This window comes from Dasypus novemcinctus, chromosome 26 (genome assembly GCF_030445035.2).
Source record: "Dasypus novemcinctus isolate mDasNov1 chromosome 26, mDasNov1.1.hap2, whole genome shotgun sequence".
NCBI classification, from domain to species: domain Eukaryota; kingdom Metazoa; phylum Chordata; class Mammalia; order Cingulata; family Dasypodidae; genus Dasypus; species Dasypus novemcinctus.
Window position 1 is genome coordinate 52,711,759 of NC_080698.1, and position 23,044 is coordinate 52,734,802.

The 23,044-nt window shown below is 48.0% G+C and overlaps 1 long non-coding RNA gene across 1 annotated transcript; it reads left to right on the forward strand.

Annotated features, from left to right (window-relative positions):
- Positions 1-1,981: 1,981 nt before the first annotated feature.
- On the forward strand, positions 1,982-4,669 carry LOC111766731 (uncharacterized). The gene is made up of 2 exons (XR_002798693.3): positions 1,982-2,509; positions 4,442-4,669. It is a non-coding gene; the product is annotated as an uncharacterized lncRNA (long non-coding RNA).
- Positions 4,670-23,044: the final 18,375 nt, after the last annotated feature.

The following is a 23,044-nucleotide window of genomic DNA, read 5'->3' on the forward strand; positions in this document are numbered from 1 at the left end:
TGCCTGGGAAGCAGCCGCAGGGAGGGTGGCGCGGGGCTGGGGACCGCTTGGAGGGGTGCTGCTGGAAGTCGTGGCCCTCCCAGGTGACAGCTGTAACGAGAGAGCTTGCGCTTATGTCACTCTCGCTGAGCACCTGGCGCTGCTCGGGCGCTTTCAGGCGTGTCTGCTCAGCAGTCCCACGAGTAGGTGCTGTTCTCAGCCCCATTTCACAGATGGGACCACCGAGTCCAAAGAGGGGAGAAATCACAAGCCGCAAGGCAGGAGCCAGGCAGGCGGGGGCCCAGGTATCAGCCCCGGGGGGTAGGGGCCCGGCGGCTGGAGGTGAGGCATGGCCTGAGGGGGAATCCTGGGCTCACGGCCCTCACCCTCTTCAGAAAGTGAACTGGGGGCGCCTGTCCGTCAAGACGACCAGCAAGCTTCGTCAAAAAACATGCATAGGAAAGGAACCAAAAATTCACAGAAAAGAAAATATAGGAAGTTCTTAGAGAAAGAGAAATAGCTCGACACATGTAACAAGAGAATTGCAAAACTAAAACCATACAGGGAAACCATTTTTCACTTCTCAAATTGGCAAAGACTGAAAAAAAAGGGAAAAAAAAAAGAAAACCTCGTAAAATTCCTTGTTGGTTAGAGGTGGTGGTAACAGCATCTCAGACATTGAAGCAGGAGGCAACGGGAAGTTTCTATCCATATTATAAATGCTTGAACCCCCTGACTAGCAATGCCGCCTCAGGGAATTTATCCCACTGGCTTGTCGGACCCGCATGCATGAGAAATGGTGTATGCCCAAAGTCATCCACGACAGCGTGGTTTGTGACACCAAAGATTGGGCACAGCAGGGAAATGGTTAAATGTATTATCCTTTATCTGCACAATGGCATACTTGCAGCCACAAACACTCAATGCAGAAGCTCTTTACATGTTGATATGGAGCTATCTACAAGATCTATTAAAGGAAAAGGGGAGATGTCTAGACAGAACACCAAACGCATGATTCATAGAAGAACAAACAGATAAACGGGACCTCAGCACAGTTCAAAATGTTTACCCTGCAAAAGGCTATTAAGAGCATGAAAAGACAAGCCATGGACTGGGAGAAAATACTTGCAATTATGTAAAGAATACTCCAAACTCAACAGTAAGAAAACAAACAATCCAATTAGATAATGGGCAAAAGGCTTGAACAGCTACTGAACCAGGATGATATACAGGTGGCAGATACGCACATGAAAAGATGTTCCACATCTTTAGCCATTAGGGAAATGCAAATTAAAGCTATGATGAGACACCACTACAAACCTATTAAAACGACTAAAAAAAATCCCAAGAATACCAAGTCCTCTTTTAAGGACGCAGCACAAGAACTCTCATTCATCACTGATGGGAACGTACAACGGCACGGCCACTCTGGAAATTGGTTTGGCAGTTTCTTATAAAGTTAAACATACGCTTTATAGGAAAAATGAAAACTTAGGCTCGTGCAAAAACCTGTATATGAATATTCATAGTCTCTTTATTTGTAATCACAAAAAACTGGACACAACACAAAATACCCTTCAATGGATAAATGAATAAACAACCTGTGGTACCTCCATACAACAGTATACTACACAGCAAAAAAAAAAAAAAAAGAATGAATTATTTCCAAACACAATAACTTAGATTGATCTCAAGGGCTGTATGCTGAGAAAAGAAGCCGATCTCAAAAGGTTACATCCAATTTATATAACATTGTGAAAGTGCCCTAATTATAGTGATGGAAAGGATTAGGGGAGGGTTACATTTTAAATTGTTGACATGAGTGAGATTCTTTGTGGCTATGGAACAGTTCTTTATCCTGATGGACAAATCTATTCATGTGATTAATTTTCATAGAACTATGCACCAGAACATAGGACAAAACAAAACAATTATCACATGTAAAACCGGTGAAATCTGAATAAGGTCTGGATTTGAGTTAATAATATTGTACCAAGGTCAATTTCCTGGTTCTGACAATGCACTAGGATTACATAAAATGTCGTCCCTGGGGGGAGCTAAATGGTACACAGGAACAAACTGTACCATTTTTGCCACTTCTTGTGGGTCTTCAACTATTTTTTTAATTTAAAAAGTAGGTTTGGTTTGAGGCTTTGGTGGTTTGTTGCTGTATGGACCCCACAGAAGCACGTTCTTAAATCTAATTCATTCCTGTGGGTGTGAACACGTTGTAAGCAGGATCATTCAGCCTGGCTCCTTCAGCTGAGGTCTGGTCCTCTTCATTCAGGATAGGACTTAAGCCTGTCACTGGAGTACTTTATAACTGGAATGAATACAGAGAGGAAAAAGAGAAGCCATGGAGGCAAGAAGCTGCAATCAACGGAACCCAGAAGCGCAGGGAGAGCCCAGCAGATGCCGCCATGTGCCTCGCCCTGGGGCAGAACTGCCAAGGACGGCCACAGCCGGTCCTCAGGAAGAAAGCATCGCCTTGATGATGCCCTGATTTGGACATTTTTCACGGCTTCAAACTGTAAGTGAATAAATTCCCGTCATTTAAGCCAAAGAATTTCATGGTATCTGCTTTAAGCAGCCCAGGCAACTAGAACAAGCCTGCTTTGCTCAATTTTTTTTTTTCTATAAAAAATAATAATAAGGGGCAGAATGTGATCAGAGAGTATCGTTTGTGCAAACTATAAATGCAGGAGTGGTTCCTGTCTATGGCAGAATATTTCTGGAAAGATACAGAAGGGACTGGTGATGTAGCCACAGGGGAAGGAGCCAGATGGCAGGGGAATGGGGGTTTTCAGTTTTCCTCCTGAAACTGGAATTTTATGCTGTGTGCATCTTTTAAAACTTTTTATCTGATTTTTTCAAATGCTACGAGTGAGGCGGTGGAGAAACTGAGAAGCCATTTTGCTTGGCCAAAGGCCAGTCCAGAAGGGAGAGGGGTCAGTATGCTGGGGACAAAGATTTTATCGGGAAGTCAATATTTTACTAAGCTCGAGGGAGGCTAGAAATACAAAAGAATAATTGACTGGGCCGGCAGGACATCCAACTCCAGCCAGCAGGGCCTGGGAATCCCTACCTCCTTCGCCTCCAACAGCGAGCAGGGAGAGCAACAGGACAGCAGCGGATGCCTGTTGGGCTCACCTGTGGCCGAGGCCCTCAGCCCAGCACGTCCCGGGATGGACTCAGTGGAATCCCCTTCGCCCACTGCAGAGAGGTGCAGGGGTGGGCCCAGGTCCTGCATGGAGCCTGCGGGTGCAAAAGGGAGGCCCTCCAGCCACCCAGGCTGGCTTCCCCCTCGGGGCTCCCTGGCTGGAATCCCACTGTGGGCACACTTGGTCAGACCCGTGCTGGGCCTCGGGGCACGGAGAGGGAGAAGGTGCCCAGCGGGGGGCGGCCCAGCTGGGGGAGAGAAGGGAGCGGGGTGGAGTCAAGCTGCGGTGGGCAGGCTGTGGACTAGAAGCCAGCGAGTTCCAGCTTTGCCCTGCTTCTTGTCCCTCACGGAGCTTGCTGGGGAAGGGAACGCCCCAACGAGGAGGTAATAATGAAAGGTGGGGGTGAGAAGGCTGGAGTGGGGGGCAGTGTGGGGCTGGAGGTCAGAGATCCCAGGGTGGAACCACCCTCCTGACTGGGCCAGAGGCCTCCTGGCTCTCATTTCATCCTCTGTTTCCTCCTCTCAAATGGACAGCATGATGGCCCCACCCCACAGGGCCGGCTGTGAGGCTCCAAAGGGTCCAGGCAGGGGATGCCCTGTCAACAAGATCCAGAAAGCCAACTAGTTGCAAACTATGGGAATAGCCCAAATGTCATCAGTGGGTGAAAAGGTCATTTGTGGCATACCCAGCTGTTGTGAGTTGAACCATGCCCCCCAAAAGATGTGTTCAGGTCTCAACCTCCAGTACCTGTAAATATAACTTATTTGGAAAGAGAGTCTTCATAGGTGTAATTAGCTAAGATGAGGTCATACTGGGTTAGAGTGTACCCTACATGATGTCTTGTGATTCTAGAAGCAAAAGGAAATTTGGACACACTGTGGTGGTTAAGTTCATATGTCCACTTGGCCAGGTTATGTTGCCCAGGGGTTTGGTCAAGGAAGCCCTGGTCTGATTGTTGCTGTGAGGGTGTTTCTGAGATGGATTTGCGTCTACATTCGGTAGGCTGCATCTACAATCAACATAGAAGATTGTCCTTGGCAATGAGGGATGTCTCCTCATCCCATCAGTTGGAGGTCTGAAAGTCAGAATTGAGGATTGCAGATGTCACAATGAAGAATTTCCATCTCTACTTCAGCCACTCAGCTTTTCCTGGGGAATTCAACCTCACCTTCATCGAGTTTCCAATTCGTAGCCTGCCCTATGAAATTCAGATTTGCCATTCCCCATCAAGAATCTCTTAATAGTGTTTCTTGATATCTTTAATATTTCATTAATATTCTTAATGTTCTGTTTCTCTGGAGAGCTGTGAAAAAGACGCAGACACAGAGGCAGATGACCATGTGAAGACAGAGGCAGAGATTGGAGTTTTGCTGCCACAAGCCAAGAACCACCTGGAGCCATCAGAAGTTGGGAGAGGCAAGGAAGGATCTTCCCCAGAGCCTTCAGAGGGAGCTCGGCCCCACCGACACCTGCTGTCTGACTTCTAACTTCCTGAACTTACGAAAATAAATTTCTGTTGTTTTAAGCCACCCAGTCTGTGGTCATTTGTCAGGCAGCCTGAGGAAATGACTATACAATACCATGGAATATTATACAGCAATGAATGAGACCGAATTACAGTTACATGCAATGAAGAGTCTCCTGAAGTAATAAAAGAAACCAGGGATTGAAAAAAAAAAAAAGCACACTGTATTGTGTCATTTATACAGAGTTTCAAAACAGGCGACACTGACCTATGGTGTTAGAAGCCAGTGTAGTGGTTCCTTCTGGGAAGAGGGAGGGGAAGTGAGCGGGACAGGACTTCCGGGGGTGGAGCATGAGAGGGTGGGCTGCGGCCCCGCCCTGCCTGGACCAAAGGGTTCAGAGCCGCTGGGCCGGCAGAGTGGAGAGAGGGTGCCGGCAGAGCAGTTTGCAGGCAAGTTGGCCAAGAAGGGGCCAGGAGCGTGGCGGGCTGGGCATCCCGTGGGATGAGGGCACACGGGGAGAAGCAGCCCCTGACTACATCGCTCTCCTTCCCACCCAAGGGAAATCACTCCCTGAACCCGGGTGTACCCTTTCCTTATTTGTTTTCACACATGCATCCGTACCCATCAACAGTATCGGTTTTGCTTGTATTCCATCTTTCTGTAAGTGGAGTTATTCTGTCTCGGTCACTCTGCAGTCTACCAGTAAACCACAGTCCAGGGAGCCATTCTCCTGCGGATGGACCGTGACGCTGTGTCCAGTTGTCTGCTGTCACCAACCAGCCACTGTGGGTGTCTTTTCACTTGTCTCCTCTAGCACATGTGCAAATGCCACTCCAGGAGTGTGACAGCCGGGCCGCGGGCTCTGCGCATCTCCTGCTTCGCTAGACCACACTCAGCTGCTTTCCAAGGTGGGGATGCCAACTCGTGAAACATCCACATCTTCCCAAACACCCAGGTTCACACCAAACGTCCCCGTTTTGAATGAAGAAACTGCGGTCCCAAGAGGAAAAGGATCCAAGACCCCAGAGTCAGTGGCAAGGGGAGCCAGGCCTCCAACCAGTCCTTTGATGTTCCAGGTATCTCTTGCTACGATCCCAGCACTTAGTAACTTTAGAAAAAGTATCAGTGATTTATTTCGCTCACGCACCTACAACTTGGGGAGGGCTGAGTGGGGAAGGCTTGTCTCTGCTCCAAGGTGTCAGCTGGGGCAGCTTGGCGGGCAGCCTGGAAGATGATGCACTCCCGGCAAGTCGGTGCAGGCTGTGGGCTGGAGCTCAGCTGGGGATGAGGGCGGGGGTCCTGGCCCCCGTCCACACGGGCCTCTTCATGGGCTGCTTTGGCTTGCTCAGGGCAGAGTGGCTGGCTTCCAAGAGCGAGTGCCCCAGAAACTGGCAGCATCACTTCTGCTGTTTTCTTAACCTGATGGTTAAGCCATCAGGAGGCCAGGTTCTAGGAAAAGGAGGGTCTGTGTTGGACCCCACCTCTTTATTGAAGGTGGGTCAAATCATTGGGGGTCAGATTTTAAAAGTGATGCACGTGGCTTCTGCAAAAAGTCTTCAGTAAGGTAGGATTCAGGACGCATCTATCCAAAGGAATATTATTTGGCCATAAACAGGAATGAAGTTCTGATACATGTTATGATACGCATGAACCCCCAGAGACATGATGCTAAGTGAAAGAAGCCAGGCACAAAAGGCCACATATTATATGATTCCACTCATATCGAAGTCCAAAACAGGGAAATCTATAGAGACAGAAAGTAGATTGCTTAGGGCTGGGGGGGGGGGGGGCCGGGGCGTGGTGAGGAGAGTGGGGAGCAGGGAAGTGACAGGTACAGGGCATGGGATTTTTTTCTTTTTGGTCATGATGGAAACGCTCTAAAATTGACAGTGGTGGTGGTTTACATATCAGTGAATATACTAAAAATCACTGAATTGTATACTTTAAATGGGTGAATTTTATGGTATGTGAATTACATCTCAATAAAGTTTTTTTTTTAAGTTTAACATACACATACACTCCACGATGCTCTAACAATCAGCAGATAAGCAAGTTCTAAGAGTAGCCATCACAGCTGCTAAAACTACCCTTGTCGTCTGTGGCCACAGACACCCAAATGCAGCAAATCAAGATAAGAACATAAAGCTGAGACCCCAAAATACAAATTCACAGGCCAAATCTGTAGATGTCTTTTATTTGGCCTTGCAAGGGAGGTTTTTATTTTAAAATAATTGTAACCACATTTAAATTGGTGGATTTTATTTTAAAACTCCAGATTGCTGGAAAAATCAGATTTGGCAACCTTGGGCCTCCTGCCCAGATGGCCACACTGGCCAGGGTGAAGATGGATAGAACTTGAAATCGTGGTGAGAAAAGCCAGACATAAAGACCCTGTATTATATGGTTCCATTCACATAAAGTCCAGAACAGAGAAATTGATAGCGATGGAAAACAGATTAGTGAGTGCCTAAGCCTGGGACTGCAGGGTGGGGTACACCAGTTCCCTTAAATGCACCCTCTGGTTTACCACCGTCCCCAGGGTTCTGAGTTCATATGGATTATCTGCTGTCCCTGTGGGTCCTTGAGCTGGCAAATCCTACTCCTGACGCCAGATAGAACCCCAGCAATCATTAGTGAGCACAGCCGGAGCTCATGGCTGGGAGCCAAAGCGGCATGAAGCCCTCGGAAGATACTCAGCTCTGGGAGGAATAATCCCAGAAGGCTTTTCAGAGAAGGTGATGCCTCAGCTGGGTCTTGAAAGATGGGAAGGATTTGTAAGAGTTCAGTACTAACAAGTTTGGTCTTCAGTTTGGCATCTAAACACTGAGATCAGGAAGAATATATTAGAAACGAGAGCAGGGAGCTTTCCTTGGGTGTCCGAGCTCTTTATTCCCAGGTGAGAATAAAAAGCAAAAATGGAGGCTGGAAACAGGTGGTGGTTTGGAAGACACCCTATCCTCAGTCATACCCTGAAGATATTGTCCTCCCTGGCTGGCCACGCTGCCTAAAATTCCACCATCAGCACCACCCTGCCGATTGCAACATTCTCTAGAAAACACATGTTACTTGAGCGGGAGGCCACGTGCTCACATAAATCACTCATTCGCCCACAAATCAGAGGCGGTATGGATCAGTTACCCCAGCAGATTCAGTGGCACAGAGAAGGCGCTCCAGGGAAGGAAGGGGCATGGCTAGGCGCTGATGAAGAGAGAGAACGCTCTCGTGCGGGGAATGCAGCCTGGCTGGGGCCCCAGAGCTGGAAGCCCTGAGCGCCAAGGTCACCAGGGAAGGGCAAGACAGGAGGGAAAAGGGTTCTGCCCACTATTTTGAGAGAAACTAGTCTGAGAGGCACCGCTCAAGCAGGGCTTTCTTGAAAATCACTCGGTGTCTCTTTTTGGACTATGATTTCCTCCTCTGCAAAAGGGGCCTCTTCACTTTCTAAGATTGTGGGAGTTGAGGATTCCCTAAGTCTAACCTTCCAAGATGCCCGGATTCCATGTTCTCATGGACTCTAAGAGTTGTCACAAACAGGAAGATTCTTCTGTTCAATATTGTCTTTCCAAGGCACTTTTGCAAATACGGTCAAAGAAATACAGTGCGAAGGCTCTATTTCTATGGCTCCAAGAGTCTAAGATTTAAAGACTTTATGAATCCGTCGTATTTTCTCCACTACATCCATAGGTAGAAGGCAGTGCTTTACAAGGAAGACGATGTTTCTCCAACTTCGCTACTGTGATTTGTCTGCTATTTCTCACTAAGTTGACTTATTCTTTGAACATAACCTCTTTCTAAGTGATATCAGCACCTGGGAGGTCACGGGCTTGAGGGCAAACACTCTGTCTCTACAGACACACCACATAAGCTTGACAGTGTGGGCCCTGGGGCCCCTTGCGCCATCTCGGGCACCGTCAGCCCTCTGGTTATCCCAGTCTGGCAGCCAGTGTCCCCGAGGCCGGCCCCACCATCCCCGCAGGGAAGCAGGGAAACTTCCATCTGCACATGGCAGGAAGCCACCCCTTAGGACAGGAGCTCTCCGGGCACTGAGAATCGGGGTCCACCCATCCAAGCGTCTCCACAGGAGGCTGTCGCACTCTGGTGGGGTCAGAGTGTGGAGGTTCTAGTGCCTTCTCCCGACCTCGCCGCCTTGAGAATGGCGTCTCTCCTGGGGGCTGGAACCTGGAAAGGGACACTACGCAATGCCACCATCTAGCGGCCAAAGCGCACGGCGCCCGGGGCGGGAAGAGGGAGCCAGCTCCTGGACACATGGGAAAGTCGGAGACAAGACAAAGGGACAAGTGACTGGCTGAGAAGCAGCAACCTGGAAGCCGATCAAGCCATAAGTGGGCAGTACAAAAACAACTTCAGTGTCCATCCCTGGGGGATGTGGTTTAAGAAATTATGGTGTATCTAACTTATGGAAGAGTAACGCGGGCATTGCCGGGGATGCCCTAACCATGTATTATTGATAGGAAAAGATGCTCAGCTGAGTGAGAGAAAAGAGCATTCAGCAGAGTACCACCTCCCAGCTTCAATACAATGTGAGCATCATCCACTTGGTGTATCCATCTAGAGAGAACATTGCCTCTTCCTGGTCCTCCCCATCCACAGAGCTGCTCAAGCCAGAAAACGAGAAGCGACGGACACCCGCCCGCTGCACACACACCCTCAGTCCCCAGTCAGCCCCTCCAAAGGCCCGCTTGCTTCTCTCCTCCTCCGCGGCCAGGACCTTGTACCGAAAGAGCATCATCCCCAAAGCCTCCCAAGTTCTCACGCTGCCCCTCTAGCTTTCCCCACTCCACGGCCATGAGAGCTGTCCTGAATGTCACCCAGGTCACGCTGCTGCCCCGCTGGCAACCTCCGCTGGCCTCCCATCGCATGTAGAACGAAAGCCTCTGCCTACCTCGTCCTTCACCACGGGCCCTCTCTCACTCCCTCTCTCTTCTGCTCGTTGAGCTCCCATCAGTTCCTCAGACTTACCTCCTCCCCTGGGCTGGTTTCTTAGCCTGAAACATTCCGTGGCCTGCTGCTCTCCTGCCACCTCCTCGGAGAAGCCCTCTCTGGACTACGGGATTTCATCTCCATATTTTCTGATTTGTTTGGAGACAGGTATTATTTTGATGCGATGGGAAAAAAAATCAATCACATTATTTTCATAAAAGAATAATATAAAATGTACCGACCATTGGTACACAGTGGGTTCAAAGAGGGTGGAGGCCTGAGGGTCCTGGAAGCTCCAGGAAGGCTTTCAGGGGAGATGGCGCTTGAGGGAGGAGGAGTAGAAAGCCTGAGGAAGAGAAGAAAATGGCGGAAAGGGAAACACAGTGGTGGCAGGGACAGCTGTGGAGGTGGCACCTGGTGATTTTGCCTGCCCGTATCCATAGGTCTGCTCCCAGCTCCCCTTTTTCCTCTCAGGACCCACCTCTCCCACATTCTCAGACCATGTGGTCCCCAGCAGGACTATCTCCCAACGTGGTGTGTGGGTTGGGCCAATGAGAGTCTTTCCTGGTGGCTTTGTCTTATTTATTGGAAAGGGGTGTTGTCTTTCTGCCGGAGTTTCCACGTTTCCCCTGGAAGATGTCAGCTGGAGGTGTCGAGGGCCTTCTTTAACAGCACAAGGGGAGAGCTCGCCTGAGAAGGAAGCCCCAGAACCTGAGAGAGCCACATTCCCTGCGACCTTGTCTGAGCACCTGGGTCCAGTCGCCCCAGAGCCATTTCCCCTTACGCTTCACTTCTCAGGTCTGCAAACCAATGAATTCCCCCTCTCTTTGGTCAGCCCTAGTTTGCATTTGGTTTCTGCCATTTGTAGCCCAAAGATTCCCACCGCTAGCTGGGCTGGACAGAGACGCGTTGCGAAAGGCGGTGGGGTAAGAGGTGCAGGCGGCGAGGAGGCGGCGCCAAGTGTCCCGGCGCGCTCAGGAGGCCAGCACTTGGCTCCCAATGGACGGGGCAGCTAGTGTGGGAATGGGAGAGTTTGCATCTTTGAGCCAAGCCCAAAATAGGCAGGCCCTCTCCTCTGACTGCCCACAAGCCCCAATCTCTCCATCGACCCAGAAACCCTTTGAAAAGAGACCCAGGGACAGAAATCGCCTGGGGCAGCTCCCGTTCTTGGCTTTCTGGGGCTCTGGAAGGAAACTTTCAAGTTTTCCCAGACCGCATTGGGAAGGCCAAGAATCCACTAGACAACAGGGCAGGGGCCGGAACGGGAGAGGGTGGGGATCCTTGGACTGATTTCCCGCTGCTCTTTCCCTGCTTGTGTAGGGGCCCACTGCTCCCAAGGGCCTTTGGTCCCCGGCAGGGAGATGCTGCGGGGTGGAGGAGAGACCCGACCTGCTGGCTCTAGCCCTGCATCTGCTTCCTTCTCGGAGCTGCACGTGGCCTGACGCGGGGACACCTGAGAGCCCTGGGGGGGCGGAGGACAGGAGCTGTAGCTTGTGCTGACCCACCACGCCTAGGACAGTGCCTGGCGCGTGCTTATATAAAAGAGTTGTCTCCATCCAGGAAACAGATGGCAAATGCTCGCCAGGACCCGCTAGAGGCCTCCCAAGGACTGAGATGTCTCTTGGGGGGTGGCTCACATTCTAGTCCCCAGGCAACCGGCTCATCCCGCCTCAGCTAGGGCCAAGGCAAACCACGGACCACCTCGCAGCTTCTGAGAGGCCGTGGGAGTATAGACGCACAGCCTCTAAAGCTGGTGGGTGCTGAGTGCAAACACCAGCTGGACTTCGCATCGGCTGAGTGACCTTGGGCAAGCTACTGAACCTCTCTGCGCCTCGGTTTCCTCATCTGTGAGGTGGGAATAGTGATAGTGCTGACCTCAATGGGTGGCTGTAAGGATGAAGTGGGTTATTTCATGTGAAGTGTCTAGCTCATAATAAGAATTTCATACCTAGAAACTGTTAGCCGCTATTTTTATTGGTCCCTTAGCCCAGCTGACATGGGTAGATATTTTCCAAAAGGACCTCTACTTTCAAGCAAACAAAGGGAAAATAAAACTAAGATAGACCTTTTTTCCTTAAACTTTTTATTTTGAAATAATTTCAAATTGACGGTATAGTTGCAAAAATTATACAAAACCCATACAGAGAACGCCAACATACCTGCCTCCCAGATACCCAGGTCCACCAATTTTAACATCTCACCACATCTTTTCTATCATTCCATCTATCTAGCAATCCATCTATCTATTCGTTTATGTGTCTATTTTATAAACATTTGAGGTTATGTTCTAAACATCAGGCTCCTTGAACACTGCATACTTCATGTACATTTCCTAAGAACACATATATTCACTTTTGTAACTGCCTTCAATACAGGTATCAAGTTCAAGAAATATAACATGGATATAAAGCTTACAGTCAATACTTCAGTTTTTTCTTTTGTCCCAATGATGTCCTTTTGGGTCTTTTCTCCTCATTATTAGATTTCTAAAGATATTGGAGAGTTATAGGAGCAACAAAGATTGATGAAGTATAATCCAGAGAGTGGAGAGACCTTCTAAAGACAAACAGTATTTTCTTCCCAGAGGGTCTGAAGATCAGAGTCAGCCCACGCAGTCCCCCTGTGGGGAGAACCGGAGGAGCTCCTGGTACCCACGCAGGGCTGGACAAATGGACTGGAAACCAGGGAAGGCCAGAATGCTCTCCACTTTCCCCGTGGGATGGGACATATGTTGAGCTTGGGGCTACAGGGAATCTCCCGCACCCTTGTGATGCTGCAGGGACAAAGGCCCGTGGTGGGGAAAGGGAGGGGACCCTCAAACATAAGGCCAGGCCCCCCTCAACGCATCTGACCAATTCTGATGATGCAAAGGACAGGAAACTAAAAGCCTACTTTCAAAATTTCTGCAGAGCATAACTGAATCCCCTGCAGTCTTTCAGGATGGAAAAGATGGAAGTTTACCAGTTTCTCAAACCAAAAGCCTGGAAGTTTTGGAGTAATGCAAATGTTCTAAAATTGATTGGGGCAATGAATACTCAACTCAGTGATTATATTGAAAGCCACTGGTTGTACACTGTGGATGAATTTTATGGTACGTGACTATATCTCAGTAAACTGCCTTAAAAAAAATCCTGGAAGGGTCAAACCAAGGAACAAGGGTGGTCCAGGGATGAATGGGGTCTTACTAATAGTCCTTTGTTCTATCTGCCTCACAGACAAAAACAGAGAATCGTCTCTGGTAGGATACATCATTTGGAGCCTCATAAAAATGTGGCCAATAGTTAAGAGAAAATACAGATAATAGAAGCAGACAAGTAGAGATATTCAAAGTAGCAAATAAGAACTTTAAAATCTGATCTAATTACATGAAAGAAAATAGAGGGAAACATGGGTAAAAGAGGTGAAAACAATGGAATATAAAAAAAGGAATCAAATGGATATTCTAGGATTAAAAAATAAAATAGTTGAAATTAAGAATTCTTTGAATGGGTTTAACAGCAGAAACAACAGAAAGGACACATCAAAAGATAAGATTAGGAATTCAAAGACAGGTTAAAAGAAAAATACCAAACTGAAACATGCAGGGAAAAAATAATGAAAAAAAAGGGCAAAAGCAAAAACAAAAGAGACATGTGGGGCTCAGTCAAAAAAGCTAATATATGTGTGATAGACAGAATGATGACCTCCCAAATATGTCCATATCCTAATCCCTGGAACTCATGAACGATGTTACATTACATGGATAAGGGAAATTAAGGTTGCAGAGGGAATTTAAATTGCTAATCGGTTGATATTAAAAGAGAGATTATCCTGATTTATCTGGGTGGGCCCTATATGATCACAAGAGTCTTTAAATGTGGAAGAAGGCAAAAAAGTCAGTGTCAGAGTGATGCAGCATGAAAAAGATTCAACGGGCCATTGCTAGCTCAGAAGATGGAGAGAGGGGCCACAAGCCAAGAAAAGCAGGAGTCCCCTAGAAGCTGGAAACGACAAGGAAAAAAGTCTTACTGGAGCCTCCAGAGGGAACGCAGACCTGAAGAAAGTTGTTCAGGTTGTGGAAATCATGGTCTCTCATATGGGAATATAGAATTTCAGGAAAGAATAAAGAACATTGGAAATGTAACTATTGGGGTACATATTAAAGAATATTGACTTTTAAAAAATAACAAAAATAATTATTTATGGGATTTACTATATATATATATAGGTGAAATATATGGCAGCAATAGTGCAAAGGGCAGGAGGGAAGAAAAAGAAAGTGTTATAAGTTCTTATAAATAAAAGAAAATTGAATACAGAGCTAAAATCCTAGGTAAAATCTTAGCAAATCAAATTCATCAACATCTGAACAAGTCAAGCCATCATTATCTAGTGGGATTTATTTCAACACTGCAAGGTTGAGAATAAATTAATGTAAATCACCACATTGATAGAATAAAGGAGAAAAAATACATGACTATTTCAACAGATGCAGAAAAGCATTTGTTAAAATTTAATGCCCATTTGTGATAAAAATTCTCAGAAAGAGAACTGCCTTAACCTGATAACAGGTACCTGCCAAATGCACTGGCAGCTATCATCAGTATCACTGGTGAATTTTTAACACTTTTCTCCTAGGATCAGGAACAAGAAAACAATGCCCACTGCTATCATTTCTATTCAACATTGAATTGAATGTCCTAGACATTTTGATAAGGCAAGAAATAAAAATAAAAGGAATAAAGATTGAAAGGAAAAAGAAAAGCTCATTATTTTAGATGATAGCACTACACGTGAATAAAATCCAAAAACTACAAAGTATGGGAATTCGTAAGTAAATTTAGCAAGTTTGCTGGACATAATCAATATACAAAAATCAACAAAATTTTCACATACTAACAACAATTAGAAAATGAAAGTTTTTAAAATGTTATTTATGAGAAAACAAAAAAACATCAAATACTTATGAACAAATCTGATAAAAGGGCAAGACCTCTAGTCTGAAAACTAAAAAACTTGCAGAAAAATTAAAGACCTACATAAATTGAAGACTACAGCAAGTTCATTGACTGGCCAACTTAATATTGTTAAGATGCCAGTTCTCCTCAAATTGATCTATATATTCAATGCAGATCAAATCAATATCCCAGCAAGTAGAACAACAACAACAAAAAAAAACACCACAAAACACAACCAAAGGACAGCACAGCACAGTGCACCCTAATATAAAATGTGGATTATAGTTAATAGTACAATTATAATATTATTCTCTCATCAATTGTAACAAAGATACCATACTATTACACAATGTTAAGAATGAAGTCAGGTATATGAGGACTCTGTATTTTCTGCATGATCTATCTTTAATCAACAACTTCTCTAATAAAAAAATGTTTAATTCAAGCAAGTATTTTTGAGGTAATTGACAAGCTGGTTTTAAATTTTATATTGAAATACAAAGGACCTAGAATAGCCAAGGCAATCTCATGAAAGAATGAAGCTAGAGAACTCACACTCCAGATATCAAGATTTTTATAAAGCCACAGTAATTCAGATTGTGTAGTATAGCATAATCAGAGTCACAGAGACCAAGATAACAGAACTAAGAATCCAGAAATAGATGCACATACATTCCCTCACCTGATTTACAAGGTGTTCTACAATTCAGGGGTGCGGTGGAGTGTTGGTTTTGCTAATCAATAGTATTAGCTCAATTAACTGTCCAGATGAAAAAAAGGAACCTTGACCCCTACCTCATACCACTCACCAAGGTTAATTTGAGATGAATCATAGACCTAAAGTAAACAATAAAGCTTCTTGAAAATAGAGGATCTTCGTGGCCCTGCAAGAGGCAAAGATTTCTTAACCAAAAAATATTGAGAGAAGTTGTTTGCATATATGAAAAAGAACTCACATCCAGAATATATAAAGAACTTCACTAAATTAATGTTAAAGAAAAAAAAAGACAGACAACCAATTTTAGAAATGGGCGAAAGACTTGAATAGGCACTGCACCAAAGAGGATGTGCAAATGGCCAATAAGCATGTAAGCATGATTGGCCATCATGGAAATGATTAAAATCAAAATCAGATGCTGCCACCCCCACTAAAAAGGCTACTGTGAGCGTGCACACTCAGAGAAGCACTGTCTAGACCTCCCTCCAACGCAGGGCCTGCTGTCCAGCAGCAGGGACGACGTCTCCAGCCCTCCCCTTTTCAAGGTCTGCTCCCTACGGAGAGCCTCCATGCCAGGGGCCACACCCTTCCCAGGGCTGGCGACGCTTGCCATTTTCACCCGACGTGGGTCACACTGATGGGCAATAGTTGCCCCAGCGCTCTGTGCCGGGCTGGCTGGGGCTTCGTGGGGTTGGCGAGGCAGATTCGCTTTCGCCTGTGCCTGGTCATGCCCCTCCCCTTCCCTAATAAACATCTTAAGACCCAAACTCCATTGCAGCCCCTGCTTCTGGAGAAACCAATCTGGGGCAACAAGGATGTGGATATGAAATGGATTAACTGGAACTCTCAAGTGTCCCCCTTTGGAGCATAACCTAACAACACCACTCTAGCAAACCGTTTGGCAGTGTCTATGAAAGCTAAACGTGCATATATGCTATGACTCAGAAAATTACCTTCTGGGTAGATAACTGACCTCAATTATTATCCACAGAATCATTGTTCATAGAAGCTTTGTTTGTAATAGCCCAGAACTGGCAACCTACCAAATGTCTATCAACAGGAGAATGAATCCGTACATTGTGGTAAATTCATACACGGAAACACTACACAGCAATGAAAAGGAAAGAACTATTGCTAAACGCAGCAATGTGGATTAATCTCCACAGGCATTATGTTCAACTAAAGAAGTTCTATTTATGAGACATTCAAAACCAGGCAAAACTAATCTACACTGATAGAAACCAGAACAGTGACTGTCTTGGCAGGGGGTAAAGGGGGGTGGGGTGGAGAAATGGACTATTAGGAGGCAGAAGGGAGCTTGCTGGAGAGCTGCAAATGTCCAATAGTTTGTCTGGGTAGTGGTCACATGCATGTGTACATGTGCAAATATTAATTGAGCACCATAAGATTTGTGCACTTTGACGACTATTATACCTTGATAAAAAAAGGTAAGTTAAGGTAAGAATCCCTAAGACTTCATAATAACGCACATTTATTGAGAACTTACTATATTCTAGGTCCAGTGCTTTCTATGCAGTAAGTGCATTAAATATGTGCACATACACACACATATACACACGCACATCCATACACACATGCACATACATATGCACATACACATACACACATGTGCACATACACATACGTATATACTTACACACATGCACAGACACACGTACACACAAACACACCAGCTACCAGGCCCTGCTGAGAGCTAAGCCTTGGGAGGAATGAGAACCACGGGCAGAGCTTCAGTGTTGAGTTTTCTAATCTCCCTGTGCTTCGGTCTTTCCCTGTGGGAAGTGGGGCCGACAGTGGTCCCCTCCTCACAGAGATTGTCTTAGTTTGCCAGGGCTGTTATGACAGACACCACGGACAGGTTGGCTTAAACCACAGGAGTGTATTTTGTTGCCATCTTAGAGGGTATGAGTCCCAAATCAAGGCGTCGGCAGGCAGGGGCTTTCTCCGAAGACTGTAGCCTTCTGGGGGTGGCGGGATTGGTACAGGCTGTGGCCTTCTGGGGGTGGCGGGATTGGTACAGGCTGTGGCATTCTGGTGGTGGCGGCTGCGGTGCCTCTGGGCCTCCAGCACATGGCCGTCCATCTCCTTTCTCCTCTCTGGGCTTCGCCTTCCATGTCCAAATTTCCTTGTTTATAAGGACTGCAGCCGTGGAGGGCTCAGGCCCACCCTGATTCAATCAGCCTCATCTTAACAGAATCTCTGAAGATGCGATGCACAAATGCGATCCCACCCACAGGACTGGGGTCAGGACTTGAACATGTCTGGTGCAGGGCGTGAGTCAGTCCTCCAGTGCATGCGGTTTTTAGCACAAGGCCAGGTGCAGCCTGAAGCCCACTGGCTGTAAGGGTTGTTCACCCAGCAGGCCCTGTTGAGTGAGGACATGCCTGCGGAGAGCAAAACAGGCAAACGAGTGATATATAGGACGCGCGGTATGCAGGGGAGAGGACGGGCACGGATACTGGTGCAAATATTTGCATTGCTCACTTTAGTCTGCAAAGCCCTTTCAAGCCTCTTATTGCAGTTACTCCTGGAAGAGTTTTATACTTATTCTACTTATGGAGAAAATGAGGCTCACATTGTTGGGGAGAAGGTAGGAGGGAAAATGATCGCAAGCCAGTTCTTGTCCTTTGTTTTTGAAAAAGCAAGGAGAATTGTGATCTCTTTAGGAGGACTGATAGATTTGGAGTTCAGAGAAGCCTCTAATTACTAAGTTGGAAGGGAGATAATCGGATGAGGGAACTGAGGCACAGAGATGGCCTGTGGATGGGCCAAGGTCATACAGCAAGTTAGAGGTAGGACCAGAACCTGCCTCAAGCTAAGACGTTCAGTCTGCTCCCAACACAGGTATCAGGGAACGAAGGTGAGGGTGGAGGGAGAAGTGAAAAGCCAGCCCTGCTCTGTCCCCAGTTCTACAAGGACCAGTCCTGTTGGCTAAAACCCTCGAGGCAGCTCCTAAGAGGAGACAGCGTCCTGGCCTCCTTTCTTGCCAGAGGGTCACAAACAAGAACCATCTTCAAGACATCCTCCAGCCACTCTCAGCAACCGCCTCCCAGCCAGAGGGAACAAAAAGAGAACTCAGAACTCATTAGTGTCACCCCCGGAACACGGAGAAAACACATTCCTAAAGGGCCAGGGCTTCAGACCAGGCTGTCTGGGAACAAAAAGATGGAAAAGTCCTGAATCTCAGGGCAGGGCGGCCAGGCAAACGGCAGTTCATAAAAAAGTTCATGGGCTGGTTCTAGACGGCTAAAGCACAGAGCAGGCTGCAGAAGGCCCAGGCACCCCAGGGCCAAACTGGGGCAGGACAGCATGTGTTTCGGGCTGTCCTCAAAGGAAATGATCTTGGCAGTGGATGAGAGAAGCCCGACCCAAACCCAGGCCTGGTGCATTCCCTGAAGTCTGAACTTGGGCTTCTCATGTGATGGTTCATCCTCTCAGCTGAGACCTGGAGGCGTCCAGCTGCCTGGAAGGAAGGCAGAGGGGGGAGGCTCTGGAGGATGGAGCTGAGTCTCATGGGATCTTGGCTTTGGTCACTCAGGCCAAGTCCAATGACCACCAGGAAATTGGGCAACAGACCACACCCGGGACAGCAGCCCCAAAAGTTCCTCCCGTAACCTTGCTCCATTCACAGTCTTTGCCAGAAATCCATTGTGGGCTTCCCTTTCCGAAGGCTTCTGGGCCCATGTGGTGCTTGACCTTCTCATTTTGGATTCACCTTGCTTGCCCAGCACACACGAGCCTTCCCTCGCTCTCCCATCTGCTTTATCTTCTTCTGTTCCACACAGTTCCCAACCAGGAACCTGCAGGGAGGTCCCGGGGCCATTGTCCCAAAGACAAGCACTCTATGAATTGAAGGGAAAAACTTGGCCAGGGACCCTTGCTCATTCACTGCCTGCTGGGGACAGCCATGGGCATTAGAGGATGAGCATGAGTGGCAGCAGGTCCCTGCTCTCCAGAACTCCCAGCCTTTGGCATGAGGCTGACACACAATGAAGAAGTGAGCACACAGCCTTGGAGACTCTTTCAGAGCTGCCCAAGGAAGAGGGACTCCCTCGAGTCAGTGCAACAGAAGCAGGTCTTTGTTGGAAGCAGGCGCAGCTGACGGTCGTGGAAATGCAAGGACCAGCGTGGAGTAAAGCTGGTCCTTACCAGGTGGTGAAGAGAGCTACCACCCAGTGCTTCACCTTGCTCTGCCTCTTGCTTGGTCTCGCTCCCTGTCTGTGCATGTGTGTGCCTGTATCTGTTTCTCTCTGTTTCTCTGTCTCTATCTTGGACACTTTATCCTTCTCAATCTCTCCTTTTTGTTCCCTCCCTCCCTTCTCTTTCCTTTTTGTTCCCTGCTCCCCTGTATCTCTGGCTGCCCCACGTCAGGGGCCCGGGCCTTTGGGCTTCTCTTCATGGATTCTTGTAGCGATAGCACAGTGCCTCCAAAGGAACCCAGGAAACCAGGGTCACTTAGCTGTACTATGCCCCGGGCTCGCTGAGAATCAGAAGCAAACCCAGAGAGAACCTAGCCCCGTGCTATTTTTAAAAATTAAGGATGCTTGTACAGCTTGACAACTTTTACATATGTATACATGCATGTACCTATCACCCAGATCAAGATATAAAACATTTCTGGCACCTCAGAAAGTTCCATCATGTCCCTTCCTGTCTCCCTAGAGGCAATCACTAATCAGAATCCTTTCATCACAGTTTTCTTAAGCCATTCTAAAACTTCCTTTAAATGGAATCAGATGCAAGTAGCCTTGTGATTCTGGCTTATTAGGCTCAGCCTGAGGGCTATGAGATTCATCCATATTGTTGCATTATCAGTAATTTGTTTCTTTTATTGCTGAGTGGCTGAGTATGGATTTGTGGATAAGTGCTACTCTATTTACTGCTACAATTCAAGAGTCAGATGATTCCCTATTCCGCACCCCCATTCCTCTCTGTCAGAGAACTTTTGTCCATTTCCACAGTAGATGAAGATTTTCATGCAATCCTGAGTAAAGCATAGGAAGAGAGGACAGGGGCCACTTCTTAGCCAGGGGAGAGGATGGGATGCGGGTGTGATGGTTAAGGTCACATATCACCGTGGCTGGCTTATGGTGTCCATTTGTTTGGTCAAGCAAGCATCGGCCTGATGGTTACTGCGGGTGTATTTCGTGGATTTGAATCATCAGCCAGTTGATTGCATCTGAGGCTGACTGTATCTACAACCCACAGAGGAGATTGCCTTCAGCAATGAGAAAAGTCTCGTCCAGCCAACTGAAGGCCTTCAAGGGAGAACTGATGATTTCAGCAGTCAGAAAGCATTCCTGTGTCTACTTCAGCCGGGCAGCTTCTCCTGAGGAATTCAAGGAAACTTTCATCGGAGTTCCCAGCTGACAACCTGCCCCATGGAATCCAAACTTGCCAGTCCCCAAGGTCATGTGAGCCAATTCCTATAATAAATCTCGTAGCATTTATGTACTTACATATTAACGTATATCCTGTCAGTTCTGTTTCTCTGATAAAACTAATACAGGGGGCTCCAGTGCCTCCCCCTTCCCTGGGCACCGCAATGACCAAATGCCAGGCTCTACCCTGAGATTCCTCTTCTGCTTCTCATTTGGTAGAAGCATCCCATGACCAGGGGGTGTTTGGTCTGGGCTGGACCCCAGGAGAATGTCCACACCCAAGGATCCCCTTGAATGTGTTTCCAAACCCAGGGCTCACTTGCAGATCCGCAGTCAAGCTTGTAAGGCAGGAATCCCAGGCCACATCCTGGAAGGCAGGGGGGTGACAGGAGCACCTCTCAAGGCCGAAGGCTTCCTTCTCATTGAGTGGCCAGCAGGGGACGTGCCCAGCCACACCTTGCATCTGGCTTCCTGTGCCCCCAGCTAAGGGCAGCTGAATGTCCAGGCTACAATATGGGGCTGGGCTGCCTGTGTCCTAGCCCCTCCTCCTTCTCCTTCGCATGCACACTCACCTGCTGCTCGGCCCACCCCATCCCCCAAACGCCAGGTAGCCTATGTCCATCTCTCTCTCTCACTCACCACCCTTCAGCCAAGCTCTTTCCTGCCTCAGGGCCTCCGTACACATTATTCCCGCTGCCTGAAATGCTGCTTGCCCATGGCCCAAACGGCACTGACTGGCCCATCAGGGCTCAGCCTTGGTGGCACCTGCTCCACAGCCTTGCCTGAGCCCCCTCTTTTCTTCCAGAGCTCCCCATTCTCATCTCTCAAAGCTCTCAGCACGACTCTTTTTTTTTTTTTTAAGATTTATTTATTTATTTCTCTCCCCTCCCCCCTCCCCTGGTTGTCTGTTCTCTGTGTCTATTTGCTGTGTCTTCTTCTTTGTCTGCTTCTGTTGTTGTCAGCAGCATGGGAATCTGTTTCTTTTTGTTGTGTCATCTTGCTGTGTCATCTTTCCGTGTGTGCAGCGCCATTCCTGGGCAGGCTGCACCTTCTTTCGCGGTGGGTGGCTCTCCTTATGGGGCGCACTCCTTGCGCGTGGGGCTTCCTGCACAGGGGACACCCCTGCGTGGCGCGGCACTCCTTGTGCGCATCGGCACTGCGCGAGGGCCAGCTCCACACGGGTCAAGGAGGCCCGGGGTTTGAACCACGGACCTCCCATTTGGTACACGGACGCCCTAACCACTGGGTCAAGTCCACTTCCCAGCACAACGGCTCTTTACATGCAGTTATCTGTGGGCTTTTCTGTCTGTCCGTCTTCCCCAAGAGAGAGTAAGCTCCTTGAAGGCAAGGCCAGATCTTGCTCACCACTGTTTCCCCATCCCTCGCTTGGGACTTGGCACAGAACTGGCTCCAAAAATGATTGCTGATTGAATATGTGAAGAGGCGGCCTGAGCTACAAGTGGGGGTAGAGAGAAGAGGCTGGGGGGAAGCCGGGAGCCCTGAGCAGGGGGCCCCGGAGCAGGAAGAGGAGAAGAGCCGGGGGGATGGTCTAACTGGACGCAATGGGATCAGGCCACAAAGAGCGGCGTTGCTTTAAGCTCTGTGTTTCTCTGTCCAGTCTCCTGCTGCCGCCCAGATGAGCTCTTCCAGACGTCGGATGTCCTTACGGGGCTGTTTGTTTGTCTTTGATCACAGACTTGTTTATGAAGCAAGGCTTGGGGAAAACATTCCTGACTCAAATAGATGATTAAAACCCGAGAGTTCCTTGTCCGCGGGGCTCGGGAACTTGCTGTTCCCCATCCCTGCTGGTCTTCTCTTAAGTGCCTTTCAGCCACCCCAGCACTAGTGGGACAGATTATTTATTGCCTGGATTAAATGTGTCCTCCGGCTATTAAAACTGGTGCCGGAGCCCTTGGTGACACTCCCCAGCGCGGGCGAGACTGACCTGCCCCTCGAGGGAAGAGCTTTTGTGGCGCCTCTTCCTTCCCAGGTCATTTCAGGACAGAGATACCTGGATGAGCGTGAACGTTCTGCCCCAAGGGATTGTCATTCAAGGGCATCCGTCTGATTCATTGATTTCCTTCATGCCTGGCACTGGCCTGGCACCACGCCGGGCTCTGGGGTACAGCAAGGAGCCCACCAGACACAGCCCCTGCCCTTCTGGGGCTCACGGTCTGGCAAGGGAGACAGATGCCAATCAAACCATCACTCACATAGTACATCTGGAGGCATGAGTGCGGCTCCTGCCACGAGAGGGTTGGAGGGGCATGTATTGGGGTGACCTGCTTTAGATAAAGGATTTAGGGAAAGTCTCCCCAAGAGAGTCAAGGGTGAGCTACACAGAACTGGAAGAGAAGCCCAAATGATACAGAAGGGGAGGGAAGGTGAGAGAACAGCGTGAGCAAAAGCTCTGAGGGAAGGCAAAGCAGGGTGCGTTTGAGGA